We start from the raw sequence: 20,843 nt of genomic DNA, 5'->3' as shown, positions 1-20,843 counted from the left end.
TATGGATTACGTACATAGTCACTGAGTTAAAAAGAGGGAAAAAGTAAACCTGACTTTACAGTGTGGGTGGAGGGAAGAGATACATCTCCGGGCCCTGCTCCTACCATGTACAGTAATTTGGTGGTGTGCTGTAGCCAGAGAGCTAGTAGTTGAGAAGAGGCTTTTAAAGAGCAATGTAGCTAATTGATTGAAGAGCGCCGCGTCGGATATTGCCAAAAAATATTACAGAGCAGAGAGTAACAGGAAGTTATTGATTAAAAACATCCAGAAGGAAATTGTTCTTAAAATGTCTTATACTATGTTTGCATACCTATATTCATATATATATTCATGTATTCATATATTCATACACAAACACACACATATCTCGATACATTTAAAAATAAAGACTGCAGTGAAATAAAAATTGACATCCCTCTAGAACAAGAATTGCATTGGAAGTTCTGAAACAAATGAAATGTCATTTCATTTTCCTTCTGCTTCTGGATATTATACTGCACTGTGTCGTGTAGAATAAGAACCCATGTATCTTATTGAAAAAAAAAAAGATGTTGTTACAATATAGATTTAGCATAGTTTATACATCTAGATAAACAAATCAAAATTATGATGCAAAAATGAAATGCTGCAGATGTTGAGATCAAAAGTTTTGACACTATCAAAACAAAATGAAGAGCTTATGTAAACCTGCTGGAACTGAAGACAGCAGTGATACAGATGGGAGCTAATAAAAGTTTTACACTTTGAGAAAAGTTCATATTCTGGTCAAAAACATTGCATAGAAAATTGGTTTAACTGCTTTACTATTCATATATCTCTTTTAGTACCAATTTTTCAAAAATACTTCTTTCTGAGAGGTAAATAATCTTCCACAAACAATACAGTATTTCAGATCAGTGCAAATTATTTAACTGTTTTTCCCTAAAATGTTAATATCAGTGACATAATTACAATCTTTCTTTTATCAGCTAATTTTTCAAGATATCGAATATCTCTTGCCTATGACCTTCAACTATATAGTGCCTAGCAGATTTCCTTTTTCTCTTTACAAAGTTTTTGAAGCAGCAATACTAGTAAACCAGAGTACACAATACCCACAGGAGCAGTTTCTGTTCACTGCCTTTCTAACTTCACCACTAAAAGTAACCATATTCTTAGTTACTGCTAATCTGTGCCTAAATTTATTATTTACTTTATTGACAGTTCGCTGAAAACAGCAGCAAAAGTGTATAATAACCCTCAACCGCGTCAAAACATGCTCTGCACTGATACAATCATCTTTGAAACATACACTTGTATTCCAACTCTGCCTCAGAAAATCTCAAAGAAACATAAGGTGAGTTGAAAGTCTCCCTGATATGCCTCTCAAAGTAATAGAACTCTGTTTATTTTCTAAGAAATGTACTGTAGTCTATAAAAAAGGAAAATTTTGCACGTCTCCAACCCTGTCATTCACCCTATATAACAATGACAATGGGCTGTTTGCATTTAAGTGCAAGCACAGAAGCAATTTCAACACGCGTGAATTCTTTTCTACGTTAGTGTGCTCTATGCAGTGTTAAAATGCCAAATGCTTCTCTATTTCACTTACCACTATAACAAATATACATAAATAATGCATAACAAAAGATCACAATATCAAGATTCTTCATGGAAACCCCATGTTAACTAGTTTTTTCTATTAATTCTTAATGCACAATGAAATGGCTAGTTTCTCACAAAGTACTTTGCTGGAGCATAGCAGCTGATCTAAATAAAGTGAAAGTCATATCCTGTAGCAGAAGCAGGACGATTTTCACAAGCCAACATGAAGACTATTAGCTATTTTTTGTGTGATACCAAAGCACAAACAAATAGTAACTGAATTTTTTAAAAACTCAACCCTTCCTCCAAACCAAAATACCAGTTGAAGCCATGTCTAGACCACACTACTCTCTCATATAATAATAATAATAATAATAATAATAATAATAATAATAATAATAATAACAACAACAACAACTGAAACAAAAGGAGTCATCTAGTCAATTGATTTTTAGCCACGAAGAAATATAGGCAAGGACAGAGGGAGAAAAAATAAGAAAATTACTTATTCCAGAAAGCCTTGGGAACCTCTTATCGAACCCATATAAGAACAAAAAAGGTATAAGACATTTCTTAGAAACATTGGTGAAGCTCAAGTTAACCAAGCCTACTTATCCTAATCCTATATATAATTTATAGACAAAGTTCTGTAGCCTTTTAAAAAGAAAGTATTATTACAACAGTAGCCTAGAAGCTTAATGCTAATTATGATCAATTACAACTTTAACAAGCTTAGGGCATCGATATGGCTTAAGAAAAAAGCTCAAACACAGATTAAATATGCTGCAAAACTCTCAAATCGGTTATGTTTTGATACAGCCATTTTGTACACCGTTCATATCAGATGAATAGCTGATATTGCCAACCCTTAGCTGTTACCCTACTGTGTTCACAACGTCTATATTGGAACATTTTCATCAGGTTGAGTCTAGTCAGGAAACTGGCATATTCCATTATGGTCCAAAGCAAACAGTTACTTGTGGACTCATTACTGCCTGGTTTTAACTAGCATAAGGAGTTTTTAACAGCTTTTCAGAGCACAAGCTATTAAAAGTAAGTAGTGTGTGCCAGACGCGAGGTTTGAAGTTCCTGCTGTGAATACCAGATCTCTTTGTGCCCTCATCTTCATTTTCAAATGCTGGCTCACATACACTCACATTCTGAAAACAAGATACTTTGCCATCCCACATGCAGATAACATGCAGGAAATAAAATGGAATAGTTAATTGCCGACTTTGGTTAACCGGTCCCCTACCTTTTTTAAAAAAGGGTGGCCCTTCTTGGTGAAATTCAGTTTGGGTAACTAAAAACTGCTTTAAATGTTTCTTCATTGTCAGTTAGAAAAAAAAGAAAATCTTCTTTCTCAAATAACAGACTGTATTGCAATAATCCTCACGGGCTGTCCCAGGTACGTTATGCACATTGGGAATAGCCACACTTGGTCGTTTCCCCTTTTCTGGTGACCTGTCCTTGTTGTAAATAAAACAGAGCAAAACCAAACCTAGGGATGGTGCTACGAGAGGAAGAATCAGAAAGAGTATTTGTCTTATTTGTTGCAAATTTTGGAAGCGTAAAAATGTTCAAGAGGGTAGATATTTAAGAAAAATTTCCTTTTTACCTGCCTTGTGAGAGGGTGCTCTGGGAAACGTAATCCCACTGCAAACAAGGCAAGTGTCAAAGGATTGCTGACATTTCCTACCTCCAAGGTGACTCTGTCCCCTCAGCACTTCCATCTCAATCAGCTGCCTCTTCTTAGGCATACATTCTCACCACGTTCTGATTATTTGAAAGTTTGGATATATGAAACTGTTAAACTGATATTAACAACATTCTTTCTGAATATGCTGACTAGTCTTTCTGGAACAGGTCGAGAGGAGGCAGGGATTTAAAGAACATCTCTGGATGCTCTGCCATTGGAGATCTACATAGGCAAACCTTATCTTCATGCTTGCTACAAACACATCAACGGTGACAACATTCCATCCAGGCACTCTGTTTTCTCAGGGTGTCCACTAAAGCCTCTATTTCTTTGAAAATATTTCCATTTGCTTACTGTCAAATAAACTGCTAGTGATCTATGGGAATTCCAGATATTTGTTGCTACCCAAACTGACTAACTGGTTCTCAGAAGACTTTGGTAGAGAGCTGTAAAAATCACATTTTCAATCAGACTGAGGACATCTGACTTTCAAGGGGTAGTTATATGTCTGAAGTAAAATGTGTTCTAAGGAACTGTTCCTAAGACTACAGTAGAGGACTAATTTAAAACTGCTGAAAAGCACAAATTAAATAGCTATTTTAGATTTCTAAAATTTAGACATTAAATAGCATTACAGGAAACATGTCACAGTTTGATTTTGGGTTTTTTTGACGACTTGAGAAAAAAGTTTCTAGAAGATGAAATATCTTAAATACTGCTTCCCAAAAATTAGAAACAGTTTTGTTTTGTTTTAAATTCATTTGGACTTTGATACACGTTCTGGATTTTGGGGAATTCAGAGCTTATGGGGAGAGGGCAAAGAGGAGATGGAGAACACAGAAAAGAAATGAATCATCTTAAACACTAAGTACAATTCAACGGAAGAAAAACACAGAAAATTAATATGTCTTTTATCTGAATAAACCCTGTATAGAGGAAAAGGCTGTAATTTGAATTCTTTACCTAATAATTACACGCAATTATAAGCAGAAACAAGAAATAAGATTGAGATCAACTTTTCTGCTTTCTTGTCTCAGCCGCTTTTTCTTTCAAAGAGGCAAAGTTTGAAGAGCCCTACTTGCAGTCTTGGCGGCAGCTCTGTGTGCTGCCATTTAACCTACAATGGAGCACTAAACAACACCAAAGTACATGAAAGTTTTAGCCAGCAATTAGGGGGGTTTATGAGCTCACTCCGAATGTTATTCTGTGAATTGATGGAAAAAACCTGTTACTTCGTTCATGAGCAGTTGACATTTGTGAACAACAAGGCACCAGACCATCAGATGGCTAATTTAAGCATTAACAGTCCTTGGCAGGAAAGACAGCCAGACTGCATGCAGGCATTTATGACAGCATTTCTAAATGTAGGTTTTAGTCTGTAATCCTATAAATGAACATTCTTTTGTGCAATATTTTGACAAATCAAGGGAAAAAATGCCAGGAAAAATCCAGCAGATAGTATGAGTCACACCTTTCCTAAGCCATTTCAGGCATCTGTTACTATGGAACCATATGGATAAAACAGAAGATGCAGGTACCTTTTCCAGTCACAAGTGTTTTAAAGATATGCACATGGGTAGAAAAATGTTAAAAAAAAAGAGACCCTCATTCCCTCATTTCATTGTCTGTTAATACCATGTACTAAGCTTACAACAGCTTTTCTCTTAGCACTGTTACAGTTAATTGTTATTCACTGTTGCTCTTTACACTCTGACATCCAAGTGCCAAAACCAAAAGTAAAACACTTCACTTTTAAAGTTGTGGTTTTGTTGTTTTTTTTTTAATTGGGGGTGTGTGTGTGGGGGTGTTGTGTGTCCAACACTAAGCTCCTCATTCCTCACCTATAACTCAAGATTTGATTATTTTACTACAAGCTTATTATACTGTTAGAAAATTAATTCGTTCAACAGAATAGGCTGGAATTGTATTTATTTTCCCCATAATAGAAGGTCACTGAATGATGAATGTGAAAATAGCTTTGATACCATGGGCTAATGGATCATTACCTACATTTGCATAAAATAGATTTAATCATCACTGTTCTTTCATTTTATAGCCAAAGAAGATTCAAGAGATATCACCGCTAAAAAAAAAGTAATAAAAAACCTCACACATACTAAATGCTATAAATAACATTTGCTTACCTCATGTATTTCTATATATGGGTTCCAAAGTGCTGGCAGACCTATAAGATTCAAACCTTGGAGGCAGAATAGCCCCTGCTGGTACTACATATGTCCAACTGCACTTTGGAGAGAGATGCAACAGCTAAAATCCCAGTTTTTAAGACAGATATGTGAATCAAGGCACAAATCTTGGGAGGGTTATTCATCTTCCACATAAAGACATTTCACAGGGGTGGTCCTTAGACCAGGGAAATGATATCTGTGTTTTATACCAAAGGATGGGAAGGGGGTAGGTGGGTAATGAGGGTGTATTGGATAGTGTGGGAGCTGAACATAATGGTACGGAATGAACATAATGGTACATAATGAACGTAATGGTACGGAATAAGGGGTGGAGAATGTGCTGGTTTTGGCTGGGACAGAGTTAATTTTCTTCATAGCAGCTCATATGGGGCTCTGTTTTGGATTTGTGCTGGAAACAGTGTTGATAACCCAGGGATGTTTTCGTTCCTGCTGAGCAGGGCTGACACACAGTCAGGGCCTTTGCTGCTCCTCACCCCACCCCACCAGCGAGTGGGCTGGGGGGCACAAGGAGCTGGGAGGGGACACAGCCGGGACAGCTGACCCCAACTGCCCAAAGGGCTATTCCAGACCATACGGCGTCATGCTCAGCACATAAAGCTGGGGAAGAAGAAGGAAGGGGGGGACGTTCGGAGTGATGGCGTTTGTCTTCCCAGGTCACCGTTACGCGTGATGAGCCCTGCTTTCCTGGAGATGGCTGAGCACCTGCCTGCCCATGGGAAGGAATGAGTGAATTCCTTGCTTTGCTTTGCTTGTGCGCGCAGCTTTTGCTTTCCCTATTAAACTCTTTATCTCCACCCACGAGTTTTATCACTTTTACTCTTCTGATTCTCTCCCCCATCCCACTGGGGGGAGTGAGCGAGCGGCTGGGTGGGGCTTAGTTGCTGGCTGGGGTTAAACCACAAGATCATAAAATTAAATTAACAAATTACAGTGTATGAATTGTTTAGTATTATGATTTTTGCACTTAAATCATAGTATGATATATCAGCTTAAGATTTCTAAAAGTACCTGCCAGTTTTACTGCATTTTCCCATTTTGGGTATCAGAAACATTTCAGGAACAGTCTGGTAGGAATTTTTCAAGCTGTTCTCAAGGTGTGAATGAACTTGAGCAACTTCCAAAACCGTAAGAATTTAAAAAAAAAAATAGAGAAAAGTGCCATTTTCAGGCACCTGAAGAGCTATCAAAACTAGAAAGTAAAGTCTAAAATAATATGCCTTTTAAAATGCAAAATCACATACATGTATATATAAATCTGTATGTCAGAGTTTCAAGTTAGCTGGGCTACACTGACTGCAGAAGGTAAATTAGAGGAATTTGTCACAGTATTTTGAGGAATATCCAAGTCTCATAATAATTTACCACTATGGTGGTTTTTTTCTATATGCATTTTTTCATAAATAAGTGCTGCTGTTTTGAAAACTTCTTTTGCTTTGCTTTGATCTGGGTTCCAGTTCTTTGATTTGCATGCATCCTTTTGGCCCTGATGCAGGACTCCATGCTGGTTTGGATCCAGCAGAAACGTTAACACTGCCAGAGCTTTTTCCCTCCTTCCTTCTTCTCTTCCTTCCCTCCTGAAGGTTTTTAAATATAGTATTTCCTCTCCAATTTCTTTATCAGTAAACCATATGCAGTGCTCATCATGAAAGCTGTGTTATCACCTCCAGTCTTCCAATGACAGTTCTAAGAGAAATCAGCTTTAAATCAATCACAGCATCAATCAACCTCCGTGCACTTCAAATTCCACAGGATCTTGTGTTTGAAAACATCCATTGGAAAGCGGGTCTGAAAATATACACAGATGACTATCTTCTTTCTCTCAGTTGCAATGTCTTTTTATCATAATGATAACCAATGACACTTGAAATAAAAGTGTTCAAAATCTGAATCTTACAGTCTGAACAATGTTACTGTCTCAGGACATTTAAAAAGAAAAAACCCAAATCAAAACCTAATGCTGCCTGTTTTATCTTCTGTGCTTCTTCCCGTCAAGCGAAATAAAAGCGCAAATCCATAGAATACACAAGGAGTATAAAATGCTCGCTCTTTCCCTGTACACCCCTTGCTGTCCTGCACTGAAGGTAATTGCTGTTTAGTCAGGAATTGCTGAAAAATAAGAGAAGAAGCTGCAATAGGTAAGTGCAATTGTAGGCATAACACAGAGGTGGCAAGGGTCCAACCTCTCAATGTGCTCTATGGCAAGCCAGCGTCCTCTCATTTGTCCTTTCAAATCTAGCTAGAAAAAAGGTTACTCTTCTGTTAGAAATAATTTCCCGATCCAGTATATAAATAAAGCTTGGCTATATTGACCTGTATATTTTTTACCTGTCTCTTAAGTTCACAGTTCACTGAAATTCTAGTTCTGTATTTTTTCACTAGTAAAATGTATCAACAAATAATATTCAGTTGCATAAGTGTCCCACCATACTAGTGCTAGCACTATGCTGGCTTCACTGACAATGCCAGTACTGCCAAGAGGATTATTAGAGCTGATCGTACTTCACATGACCATAGGAATCTTTCAGTCATCCTTCAAAAATTGCTTTAATGATCTACTTCTTTGAGATTTTCATGTATGTAGTCCAACACGTAACACACTAAATTTGAAGCACATTTGAAAACAAATATGGTATTGAAAAATACCCTATTATGTATGGAGGACTATTTTAAGCTATTTTGCTTAAGGTGGACCTAGATGTACATGAATATAAATGAAACTGGCTTGGCTTTTTCAATCAAAACAAATCAAGAAAGATTATGCTTCTTCCTCTTTTTATTTTCTCCAGAGGAAGTAATCAAGTTCTGTTTTGAAAACTAAAGGATATTACAGCAAAATGATTTTACTAGGTACAATTAGAAAATAATCTTATTTCCAGTTGCCCGTGAGAAATAGAATGTGTTCTTACTAAAATATTAATTACATATAATTTAATTATTACCTATAATAAAAAAAAATCCTCTTGATAAACCAGTAAGTTACATTATTTTATGACAAAAGACTGCAGGTGATCTGCCCATGTATATAATCACAAAAGGCCTTGATCCTCAGCAAAAGCACATACAGAGATATTTGATACTGAGGAAAAGAAAGGAGACAAAAATGGAGGCCCAAATCTTAGTTTCAGTTTTACAATAGAACTATTTAACTATTTTTTGATGAGAACAGGCTGACCTTAAACATGCGCAACTGTTGGTAAACAGAAATGCTGTTAAACAAATTAAGCAAGCTAATACTGGTAACAGCCTACCATACCCGTTTCTCATCAGGTATGAGACACTAGGTCCTGCCTTCGTGCACCCGTGGTTGGAAATTTTGTTGTATTCCAAAACAAAATGGCAGGTTCAATACAGCAAACAGTACAGAAATTTGGGTTCATTTTTCTTCTGCATGCACAGGTTAGTACAATTATTCATATATTTTTATCTATATTTATATGTATGTATGCATATATTGGGATAGCAAGAGAACTAAGCAGGGATAGAGATAGTGGAGGGATTTTTAGAAGTAAAAGGATTTTTTAACTCCAGTCTTCGGTTTTTCCTTTCTTTACAAAAGGAGGTCAAGGTTGAGCTGAAATATTAATACACATAGCTGTAAAATCATGTCATAACAAAAATAATGGCATTCCAAAGTAACTGCAAAACAACCCCAGTTTTTCCATTTTAATAGCTTCTCTGAGAGAACAATGGGAGATCGCACTCTGGAGAGAAGTACTAAGTTCAATCGCAAACTTTTTTTACTAAGAAACAAGAATGTGAAGTGAGGCGTGAGCTTAGGGTCAGGATACACAGCTCTTCTGTCCTGGTATCCGGGTGCAAGACCGGTACCGGTGCTCCCAGTCTCTGCGGTTCCTCCTAGCTGGAGGGTGTTAGGGGAGGACGCACCAGAGAGCAACCTCTCCTCCGCTCATGTTCTCAAAAGGCTCAAGAAGTAGCAAGTGAGGAGGGTAAAGCTCAGGAGCTGATTTGGCAAAGCAGTTTAGTAGATAGTTTGGTCTCAGTTGATTTAAATCCTTTGGAATTTTGTTCCTAAGAAAACACATAGTGAGGAGACTTTCTACAATGGGATAGAAAAGGACTAACCAAGTGGCTTCACTCTGAAGGCACAGGCAGGAGAGAGAAGTGGGCAGAATCCAGAAACCTTTAAGGCCAAGATATTTCTGAACTTCAGTTAAATCATAAAGCAGCTGCAGGAAGAGAACAGAGAGCACCTCTGCTGCTGACGGTGCCAGAAGACACGGGGGACAGGGGAACAGTGGACAAGCTTTGCTCATACTATTGGTAAAACATCAGCCTGTAATGCTGACTGCACGTCACAACCGGGCATGGAAAAGTTCTAGAACACTTGAAATGGTGGTTTATCTCAAAATAGCTCTCATATAGGTACTCAAGACTTCAAGGGAAATCTCTGTCATGTGGCCAGTCTCTGCTCTTGAGGCCAAGTTTTACAATCGGTTTAATAAGCTGATGAAAATTGCTCTACCTTAGAATTAGATTTTTTTTTTTAACCTTTGTTTCTATCAAAGGCAGTTCAAGAACCTCACTTCTATGGTGGTTAGAAACCTTCTTTTTAGAAACTAGAAAATAATAGTATGAAAAGAGAATTCAAGTGTAAGGCTTTGACCAAATCTGATTGCCAAACTGAAGGTTTTGTAAATATTCTTCAGCATTTCACTATAAGTATTTCACATATCTTTGATCTTGTAAACTGAAGGTTAGTTTTTCTACCAATTAATATTTTATTTGGAATAAGAAATCATACTTTGTGACATGGAATAACTTAAATTTTTTGAGTTTACACATTCCTCTATACAGATCACAAACTTTAGCAGTCATTTTTTGTTCATTTAACAATCTACAGTATTTCTTGACAAGACTTTCTCCCTCACTTTACCTCTGTGTAAATACACTGCATGGCACATATTCCATTCAAGTTAGAGGCAAAGGTAAGTGTACTGTAACAAGCAAACAGCTATATATCTTTACGCAGATGCATTAAAAGATCTTATAAAGGGCATTATACCCTTGGGAAAGGCACCATTTACGGTTCATTATCCTAGCAATCTTTCCTTAGTAATAAGTAATATTTAGCGATGTAGGGTATTTAGGGCAAATCAGCAAAGCACATAACTGTGTGCTTACATTTAAGGATCTGCCCAAGTCCATCTCTACTCAGCACAGGCCACTGACCCCCATTCAGCAAAGCACTTACGAATTTCTGCATAAACCTGAAATCACACACATTTGAGAAACTGCAACGCGTATTACCATCAGTTTTGCTTAAAAGCAAGGAAATTGCCTACAAAATACTTAAGTCATTGCCATGCTTGTAAAATATTCTTCTTCCTGTTCAATGTTATTCTCTCTCAGGAGTTAAAAGTTTTGCTATATTCAAAGCTATACAGACAGGGAAGGCACAGAAGAAAGAAAAGTATGAGATATTCTGTACTGACAGTGAGTGTTGCAATTTCCTCTAGTTCTACAGTCCATTCCACAACGCAATCCTCACTGGAATATGGTTAGATGTTTAATGGTTAAATCATTAAAGGCGTTTGCCACTCACCCTCTTGGCTCTGCAAAACCTGAAGCGAAATAGATAGGCAACTTGTAAGATACACTCTACTTCATGTGTTTGTGTGTGTGTTAGAGAGATAATTAGATAATGTGATAATTAGATAATGTGTTAGAGAGTTTGGACTAGAAAAAAAGATTTGCTGCCCTCCACCAAAGACACTGACATCAATGTGATATTACCCTATTAGTCTTAATTCTCCCAGTAAGTACCAACCTTTAAGAGAAAATACCCAGAAGAGAGGAAAACAGGCACAAGATCTGGCTTACAGTTTTGAATGGTAGCCCGTGAATATCAGAATGACAGTTCTGACCTTTTGGAATCTGCTGAAGGACAGAGATTTCTGAGAAGTCTGTATTTTGGTTTGGGGTTTTTTACATAATTTTCTAGAAAGAAAAGAATCAGAAACGGATTGTATACACATAAGTTAGATTATGCTTGGCTCAAAGCTATTAAGTTTGCAAGTGTTACTGTAATTCAAAGCACGTTTACCAGACTTGTTCTTCCATCCCCACCCAGTTTTTAATACTTTGGACCGTTTGTTTGGGGTTTTTTTCCTGAAGTTGTTTCTTGGTAAATCAATAGATCTTAAAAATGAAAAAGGTCTAAGGAATTTGCTTTGAAGAATTATGTCAGTAAGTTAGAAAACACGAATAAAACTAACTTCAAGCACAGAACCTCCCAAAGCCACTTCGGGGAAGACAAAACTGTACTTAGTATCTGAGGTTATTGTATAGAAAGCCCTGGAGAATTAGGCATTTGCAAATCAGACAGCATTTGAATGCCATTTCATGAAGGCTGGTTTCTGAAAGGCAGTTGTCACCTAGAGGCTCTCTGATATTAACAGCAAATCACTCCTGATAGTGTGTTTTGAATCAGAAGCAAGAACACGGTTATAGCATTTTGATCTTATGCTAACTACTCATGTAATGGCCACAGGGGTGAATAGTAACTATTCTCCTATGAAATTATTTTTTGTATATAGGTGTCAATGTCACAGGAGCCGAAGATTAATCTTTCTGTTTGGTTGCTACGGAAGCAGATGGATAGGATAGATGAGTTCTAAAAACTGCCAACTCAGACTCCCAGGTTTTGCCTGATTGTTTGTATTGTCCCGCCATGAACCAGAAATAAGATCCCAGCTTTACTAGATGTTGAAATGCTGGACAGCATTTTTTATGCTATACCACTTTTGCCCATTTGTTTCAGCAGCCACAGTGACCTAACTGTATTTAACATAACATATTAAACTAACATGATGTTAGGTAGAAGGCAGAGATTTAAGGAAGCTATGTCAAATGATTCCATCATAAAATATTCTTTTTTCTCCCCTTCATCTTGCTTCATATTATGTTTAAACCAAATAGATCCAGCCTTTGCTAATCAACCCCTAGAACCAAAAAGTCTTCACCCTGTTTATCTAATATAGCTGTCTTGATCAGTTAAAGGCTGCTACCATGGAAAACATCTACTACATTTATTCTAATCTTGGATAGAGATATCTTAGATATGAAATTATTAGAAAACACAATGATCTGAATTGTAATTAAAAACAATATTTAAGGTGTCGTGCAATAATGTATGACTAATGATGACTCTAGTACCACTACAGAGAAAGCAGACTGTAACCTTAAGTTCTCTATCTCTCTGTAACTGGAACGTATCCTTTCCCCTGATGCCCTGGCAGAGGTATATCCTCTATGACACTGTGGTTTGAGTCAGTACCCTGTACGAAAGCTAGAGAGAAAGGAGCGTATCTACAGAGCCCATTCTGCTATTCTCTTTCTACTGTTTATTTTCCTTGATAAGTGTTTTGACCACAACCGATGTCACTGCAACACATTAATACACCTGGAGCTGAGAAAAGAGAAACGGTGAATGACAGCTGGCTGGTTTATGGATTAGGCTTACTTTTATCCTAACTCTTTTGGCAGGCCCAGTCATCATGCTGTGGTGAGAAGAGAGCAGATACCAACTGGCAAAACCATACTGGAGGGCTGGAGATGCACAGCGTATGCAGAAGAAAAGGGCCATCACCAGGACGGCTGATCTTTGAACTGTCAGGTAATAACTTCTGAAGAGAACAACAACCAAGGTCCCTAAAAACACCTGAGCAAGACTAAAAGGAATCTTTAAATATCTTCTAAGGTAAAGTTAAAGAGAATTAAATAAAAGGCTCTGCTCTTGGAACAGCTCATACCCCAAAGCTAGCTCACTTCTATTTCATGCCAAATAAAAGCTGTATGAATCACATAATAAAATGTTATGGCTGCTGGCACAATTAATTAGAGATGAGGAGAGCACAACTTTCACCTCAAACAGAAGTGTCATATTAGAAGAAGAAAAGCTGTTAAAATATTGTGACCATTTCTAACTGATTCAGTACAGAAATTAAGAGAAGCTAAGAAAATATTAATTTACAGGAATTAAGAAGAGTATGTATCAGTGTAGCATTCCCACTACACGGTAATGTTTGTAAAACACCTTCTGGAGATCGTACTGTCATGATGGTGGATCAGCACTTCAGATGGCAGAGCTCTTAATTTCTCTACTGCTACTTATGGCAATGAGAAATGTAGCAGTATCTGCGTGGGCGAATTAAGTCCATATATACTTTTAGGGACAAGAAACTTCCACAATTCATGCAGTAAGCACTAAAGTCTACCTTCATACTCTTAAGTCTGAATCTTCCTTCTACACTTCAGAAAATTATACTCCTTCAAGCATTTCAGGATCAAAAATGAATTCAACAATTACTCAGGACTGCTCAAGATTGATTACCCAATTGAAGAATTAGTCAAGATTACTACTGCAATGTAAACCCCATTGTGTATTTTATTTGTGTCTGGGTTCCTGAATCACGGTCTTTATGTAATTAGAGCATATGAAGTCCATACACTACATGTTATGCTGACCTGCACTGCACAAAAAGCCAGGAAATCCCCTAATAATACAATGAAGCAACAGTTTTGAATCAATGAGAATAAGTGAAAAATTTTTCAAAGAATATTTCTTTTTTGAGCACAGGTAATACCATATGTGTCTATTAAGTACACCTATGGTTCCATTTAAATTGACAGAGTTAACTGGTGCAACTGCTTAACCTGAATGAAAAACTTGCAGTTCTTGCCATAAGTTCTACTTCTCTGAAGTCATATGGATCATTAGTTTAGGAGAAATGTAAGAATAATAGTACTCAGAGTCATCAAAAAAAAAAAAGTTAACAGTGGTCAAAACATAACTTCCATTCACCAAATATGACTATGACCAGTCATTGCTATCAAAAGAGACATGGATTTAGGACCCAAGTTTTGGCAAATGAGGATTACACTATTCATGCCACACTCATTTTAAACAAAATGAACAGTCAACCTAAGCAGTATATCATTGTGTGACTTAACAGATGACAGCCAAGATGTTACTTGTAACCACTGATGTCCAATTATGTCAATTAGCACAAATACTATTTTAGAAATACTTATATACACAATGCAATTCAGCAGAGTTCGGGGATCCAGTTTTGACAAAAGCAGACAACGATTACACAAGGGTTCATTTATAATCTCCCTGCACGTGTCAGTTCTAACTTCTGAAAATGTTCATTTAGAAGACCTAGAAATTACTTGTATCTATTTCAATCATATGTAATTACTAAACATATCTTCAAAGTTTGTTTCGTTTTGGTCTTTTTAAGGCTTCTCTAAAGACAGAGTTGCTCCTCACTACAGAATCCAGGAAACTTTCTGCAAAACAAGCTGTTAGTAAATAAGACCTTTCTTAGTCTTATGTTTTGATATTATGGTTTGTATGGTTTGTTAGGCAAGAGTTACGCTCGACTGACTCAATGCAAATTGCAAGACTACACGGATATACATAGTGACACACTTCTGACTCCACCAAACCTTATTAACAACGATGATTGACAAGAAGCTCTGTGTCTTAGAACCCAAACTTAACTAGGTTTTCTTCTGTGATGTTTACCCACAGGGAATGCGGAAAAATATGTATTCCTAGTTAGAATTTTTCCTCCTTGCATGTAAGAGGAACCAAGTTTCCCCTAGGTATACATCCTTCTATGTTTATGAACAGATGTAGGAAGGAAGCATAGTTTATGGTATACTAGTTTTAAATTGACTCATTTGTGATTTCATTAAAATGCAGAATAAATTTGCGATCCCCTGGCAATAGTTCCACAGAATTCTTTAGGTTAAGATTTTCTGTTTCTCTAAAAAGAAAAAGAGATTTTCTAAAGGCTTGTTGATTTTATATATCATTAAAACTGCTGTTGAAAGAGGAAAGAAAAAAAGAACAAATTTTGTTCCTGAATATTCTTCATTACTTCTTAAAACAGCATATATTTCATGAACCTGAGAAACCTAACCAGAAAGTTAAAGAGCCTCCACTTGCTAAGCATCTATGCAAAATCCGCATAGAGTAAATGCCTTTGCATATGTTACACTTTTGACTTCTCTGCCTTTTTCTTCCTTTTCTATTAAATGTATTTTTTCTGGATTAGATTCACCTGATTTTTATGCAATAAAAACTGAAAGAGAAAGCTGTCAGTATGAAGTTATACAGAGCAAGAAACTACAATATCGTTCCCTTCATCTCAGGAGTCTGTAACATGTAAGTATGATAATGGGAGACAGTCCTTGAAAAGGTCATTTCATTAAGATGACTGAAATGCTGGTAGTGGTGATCATCATGAAACTATCTCTACTACCACTTTATTTTTGAAAATACCGAGCAGTAACACATCCTCATTATCATTACCTTTAATTAGGCAAATATCTGCATTCTGAATAGCAGCAGAAACTTGTAGGAAACTGCTACTTTGAACTGATCACCATTTTCACACCTAAGAAGGTGCTACAGGCTGGTTTGCTTGGCACAGAAGCATGGTATCACCTATCATAGAATCACAGAATAGTTTGGGTTGGAAGGGACCTTTACAGGTCATCTAGTCCAACCCCCCTGCCATGAGCAGGGACATCTTCAACCAGATCAGGTTGCTCAGAGCCCCGTCCAACCTGACCTTGAATGTTTCCAGGGATGGGGCATCTACCACCTCTCTGGGCAACCTGGGCCAGTGTTTCACCACCCTCCTTGTAACAAATTTCTTCCTTATATCCAGTCTAAATCAGCCCTCCCTTAGTTTAAAACCATTACCCCTTGTCCTATCACAACAGGCCTTGCTAAAAAGTTTGTCCCCATCTTTCTTATAAGCCCCCTTTATGCCCCCTTTAAGAAGGCTGCAAAAGAAGGCTGCCAAAAAAGGCTGCCCCAGAGCCTTCTCTTCTCCAGGCTGAATAACCCCAACTCTCTCAGCCTTTCTTCGTAGGAGAGGTGTTCCATCCCTCTCATCATTTTTGTGGCCCTCCTCTGGACCCGCTCCAACAGGTCCATGTCTTTCCTGTGCTGAGGGCCCCAGAGCTGGACGCAGTACTGCAGGCGGGGTCTCACCAGAGCAGAGCAGAGGGGCAGAATCCCCTCCCTCGACCTGCTGGCCACGCTGCTTTTGATGCAGCCCCGGATACGGTTGGCCTTCTGGGCTGTGAGTGCACATTGTTGGCTTATGTCCAGCTTTTCATCCCTCACTACCCCCAAGTCCTTCTCCTCAGAGCTGCTCTCAATCCCTTCATCCTCCAGCCTGTGTTGATATCAGGGTTCCCCCAACCCAGGTGCAGGACCCTGCACTTGGCCTTGTTGAACCTCATGAGGTTCACACAGGCCCACTTCTCCAGCTTGTCCAGGTCCCTCTGGATGGCATCCCGTCCCTCAGGCGTGTCAACCACACCACTCAGCTTGGTGTCCTCTGCAAACTTGCTAAGGGTGCACTCGATCCCACTGTCTGTGTCATCAATGAAGATATTAAACAGTACTGGTCCCAGTATGGACCCCTGAGGGACACCACTCATAACCGATCTCCATCTGGACATCAAGCCATTCACCACTACTCTCTGGCTGCGACCATCCAACCAATTCCTCATCCACCGAACAGTCCACCCATCAAATCCATACCTCTCCAATTCAGAGAGAAGGGTGTTGTGGGGGACCGTGTCAAAGGCCTTACAGGAGTCCAGATAAGATGACATCTGTAGCTCTTCCCTTGTCCACTGATGTAGTCACTCCATCATAGAAGGCCATTAGGTTGGTCAGGCAGGACTTGCCCTTGGTGAAGCCACGCTGGCTGTCTGGAATCACCTCCCTGTCCTCCATGTGCCTTAGCATAGCTTCTAGGAGGATCTGTCCCATGATCTTCCCAGGCACAGAGATGAGGCTGATAGGTCGGTAGTTCCCAGGGTCCTCCTTTCTATGCTTTTTAAAAATGTGTGCAATGTTTCCCTTCTTCCAGTCACCAGGGACTTCACCTGACTGCCATGACTTTTCAAATATCATGGAGAGTGGCTTAGCTACTACATCAGCCAATTCCCTCAGGACTCTGGGATGCATCTCGTCAGGTCCCATAGACTTATGTATTTTCAGCTTCCTCAGGTGTTCACAAACCTAATCTTCTCTTACGGTGGGAGGGACTTTGCTCCCCCAGTCCCTGTCTTGCGGTCCATCTACTCGAGAAGTGTGGGAAGAGAGGTTACCAGTGAAGACTGAGGCACCTTGTTTCTGGAGGAAGCAGCTTCTGGTGAAATCAAAACCATACCGTGGTTTATTTTCCTCCATGACCTTAAAATACTGAGTGGTAGGCTGAGGGCGTACATCAATTGTATTTAGCTAAGGCAAGACGGAAATGAAGAAAAGTATTTGGTGTGCGAGATCATACCTCCTTTTCCTTGAAATCAAAGCCTAGAGATTTAGGTCTAAAGTGACAGTAAATAATAACAAAGCTCAGTAAATCTCCTACAGAGGTACCTGGGAACATTTCCTAAATTCTGTGACTGACCAAATAAAAAGCCTCTATAGTTTAGTATACTACATTCTATGTAAAATTTAATCTTACAAACTACTTTGATGATGAACAATAAAAAGCATTAATGTACTTTTGGTTAAGTATTCATTAGGCTTAGATATTTTTTATCTTTCATGAAATTTCTAATAATGCCATTCAGGTGCATTAGTGACCCTATAAGCTATCTTCAGACAATTTTTGAACTAATGCTTGAAAATCTGGCACGCACGGTATGCATCTGAAATGCCAAGATGAAAAATCATTTCAAAATTTTGTCATGGGAGATTTAGTCACAACCAATTATACTGAGGTTTTACACAGGCAGTAAAAGATAACCCCAGACCTGTACTGCAGGTGATCAAGGGATATTATTATTTGCAAAATAGCCGCTTCTCCAGTTGCAACCATGGTAATTAGCTGAGATAATGACAGGCACATACTGTTGATAGAGTAACCAAGTCTCACAGCAGAGGGTATGGTTTTCTTCAGCTGCAAGCATGTATTGGACTCCTGTTATTAGCTATTTTGGGCTTACTCTTCCTGACAGTAGTATTCCTTACACACTACAATGTACTGAACTGTTGAATACAGAGATTTTAGTACAACGTGTGAACTCTGTCAAATTCGAGTATCTTATTAGTCGTTGGACTTTTAGTTCAGCACCAGGAATTGCTTACCAAATGTAAGAATTGCTGCTTAGGCAGGACGCATTATATATAGTTCAGCTGAAAATGTTTTCTGGTCAGTAAAGCCATAGGGCCAACTATACAATACAGTATTTATTCTACTATATTTATGGTGAAGATATAATAGAAATGTAGGGAGAAAAAATTAAAAGTTCCTTTATTTTTCTATAATGTTTCCACCTTACAGATCCATCATTACAGCTATTATTCTGTGAACAAAGAATAAAATCTAGTTTTGAAAGTTTAACTAAAGTTTTTGGCTTTGTGACAGAACCAGTTCAGATCTGTTTACTTCAGATAATCTCACTGCTCCTTCAGTAGTTCTCGTGTTTGAGTAACAGCAGCCACGTTACAGACTCTTCCACTAAAATTCATCCAGAAAGAGATTAGAGATAATAACATGAATGCCACTTTTCTTGGTGTAACATACTACCACAAAAAGTGAAATAATATTTGTGTATCATTTGTTGGTACTGTAGGGTGCTTATTTATAAACTGGCTATTTGAAATTCCTGACATTCGCATTGCTGCAAACTATTTATTCAGTGAGGACAAAAGAAACAAAGACTAAGGGAGAAGGAAGGTCAAGAAACTGATTCAGAGTTCACTCCCCAATTAATTTGATCCACTGGGAGTCCTGAACTTTTCTAAAAATTGGAATTCAGGAGGAAACATGTAGCATGACCTAAGTATCTGTGACTGGCCTGATTTAGACTGCAAGAGCTATGGGGACAATCAGACAAATACTTTTCTTTCCTGCATAATACAGGAAAGGAGTAATGTAAAAGAAGGCAGCATTTCCCAAGTGGCCACCAGAAGGTAAGTGTTGCAACAGAGGTTTTTATTAATGCTGTCTTAAATGCTTATCTTCTGAAAAGCCATTTCTCTTTGAAAGAGATGAACGGTTCATTGCAAAGTTAGCTAGCGAGGTAAGTGTATGGACCCACTGGGAACCTGAGGTTGGAAATAGAAGGCAACATCACTAAGTAATAAGCCCTATTTACCACACTAGGGTTTTTTTTTTTTTCATTTTGGTTTTGTGTTGAAAAACTCTAAGCGAGGGAAAAAGCCAGTCTCCAAAATCCTTTAATTTACAAATAGCCTTGTGCTCAAGCTGGGGGAAGAAAAGGGCGGGGAGGGGGGGAAGATGGATGTATTCTACTTGATTAGGTTAGAACTGCTCTGAGAACAATATAAATGGAGTCGAAAACAACTATGGTGTAGGGAGGGGACTATTGCTCCTCTGAAGTCAGCTTCCAATTTCAGCTCAAGTATATCTATTTCTTCCCATTAATAAATACATATCTTCACTAACTTGTCTACTTACCTTAACAAATTTAGTTCTTCTGTAAATTGATGTTATACCAGGTATTACAAGAGTATATAAGAATAAATTTGGCCAAACACATCCTCTGGAGCATATCCACAGATCTCAGTTTCTCTCTGTGCTTGAAAACATTGACATTCTTGTGCAATTAACTTTTTATATATTGTGCATTGCTCACTTCCAGATCACATAGGGCTAATTAAAGATTTGTTAACTTCTGCAAGGTTTCAGCTCTGACTAGTCACACTGAAAGGCATATGTGAAGACTAAATATCTAAATATCTATAGGCAGACTCTGCCTATCTAATAAGCAGACTAATGCATATCAATTCTGATGAAGAATCCCTTTCTACCAGGTGACCTTCCCTGGGATGACACATAAGACTATGCTTATACTTCTCACCATTCCTTTGCCTGCATTGGATCTCCTATCTCTGCTACTGAACCAGGAAACAACTACTTTCTTTGGCTCAGATCACCAGAAAGGAGCAAAAGGAAGGCTTTAGAGGAGGGGACATATGGGAGAGTCTGTTTGGCCACAAGCAGCCTCACCTTTTGTGCTGCACCTACATGCAAGAGGAGAAACAAGGAGTGCAAGGTTGGCTCATTCTTTTCAGTCCAGAGATGACATCTATAGTGCTGGTAGAACGATGGGGAACAAAAAGGAAAGAGGGGGGAAAATAACATTGCATGTGTAATCATTTGCACGGGTGTATGGAACATGCCCTGTGTGAAAAGCAAAGGACCTTTAAAAAAAGATGTTAAAATGTAAGAAAACATCCAGTAAATATGCATGAATTTTTAGATGTTTGGCCAAATACAGATATGAAGAATAAGGATACTGGTGTATTTCATGGGCAG

Source organism: Ciconia boyciana, chromosome 10 (assembly GCF_034638445.1).
Source record: "Ciconia boyciana chromosome 10, ASM3463844v1, whole genome shotgun sequence".
Taxonomy (NCBI): Eukaryota; Metazoa; Chordata; class Aves; order Ciconiiformes; family Ciconiidae; genus Ciconia; species Ciconia boyciana.
This window is presented reverse-complemented; position numbering follows the sequence as displayed.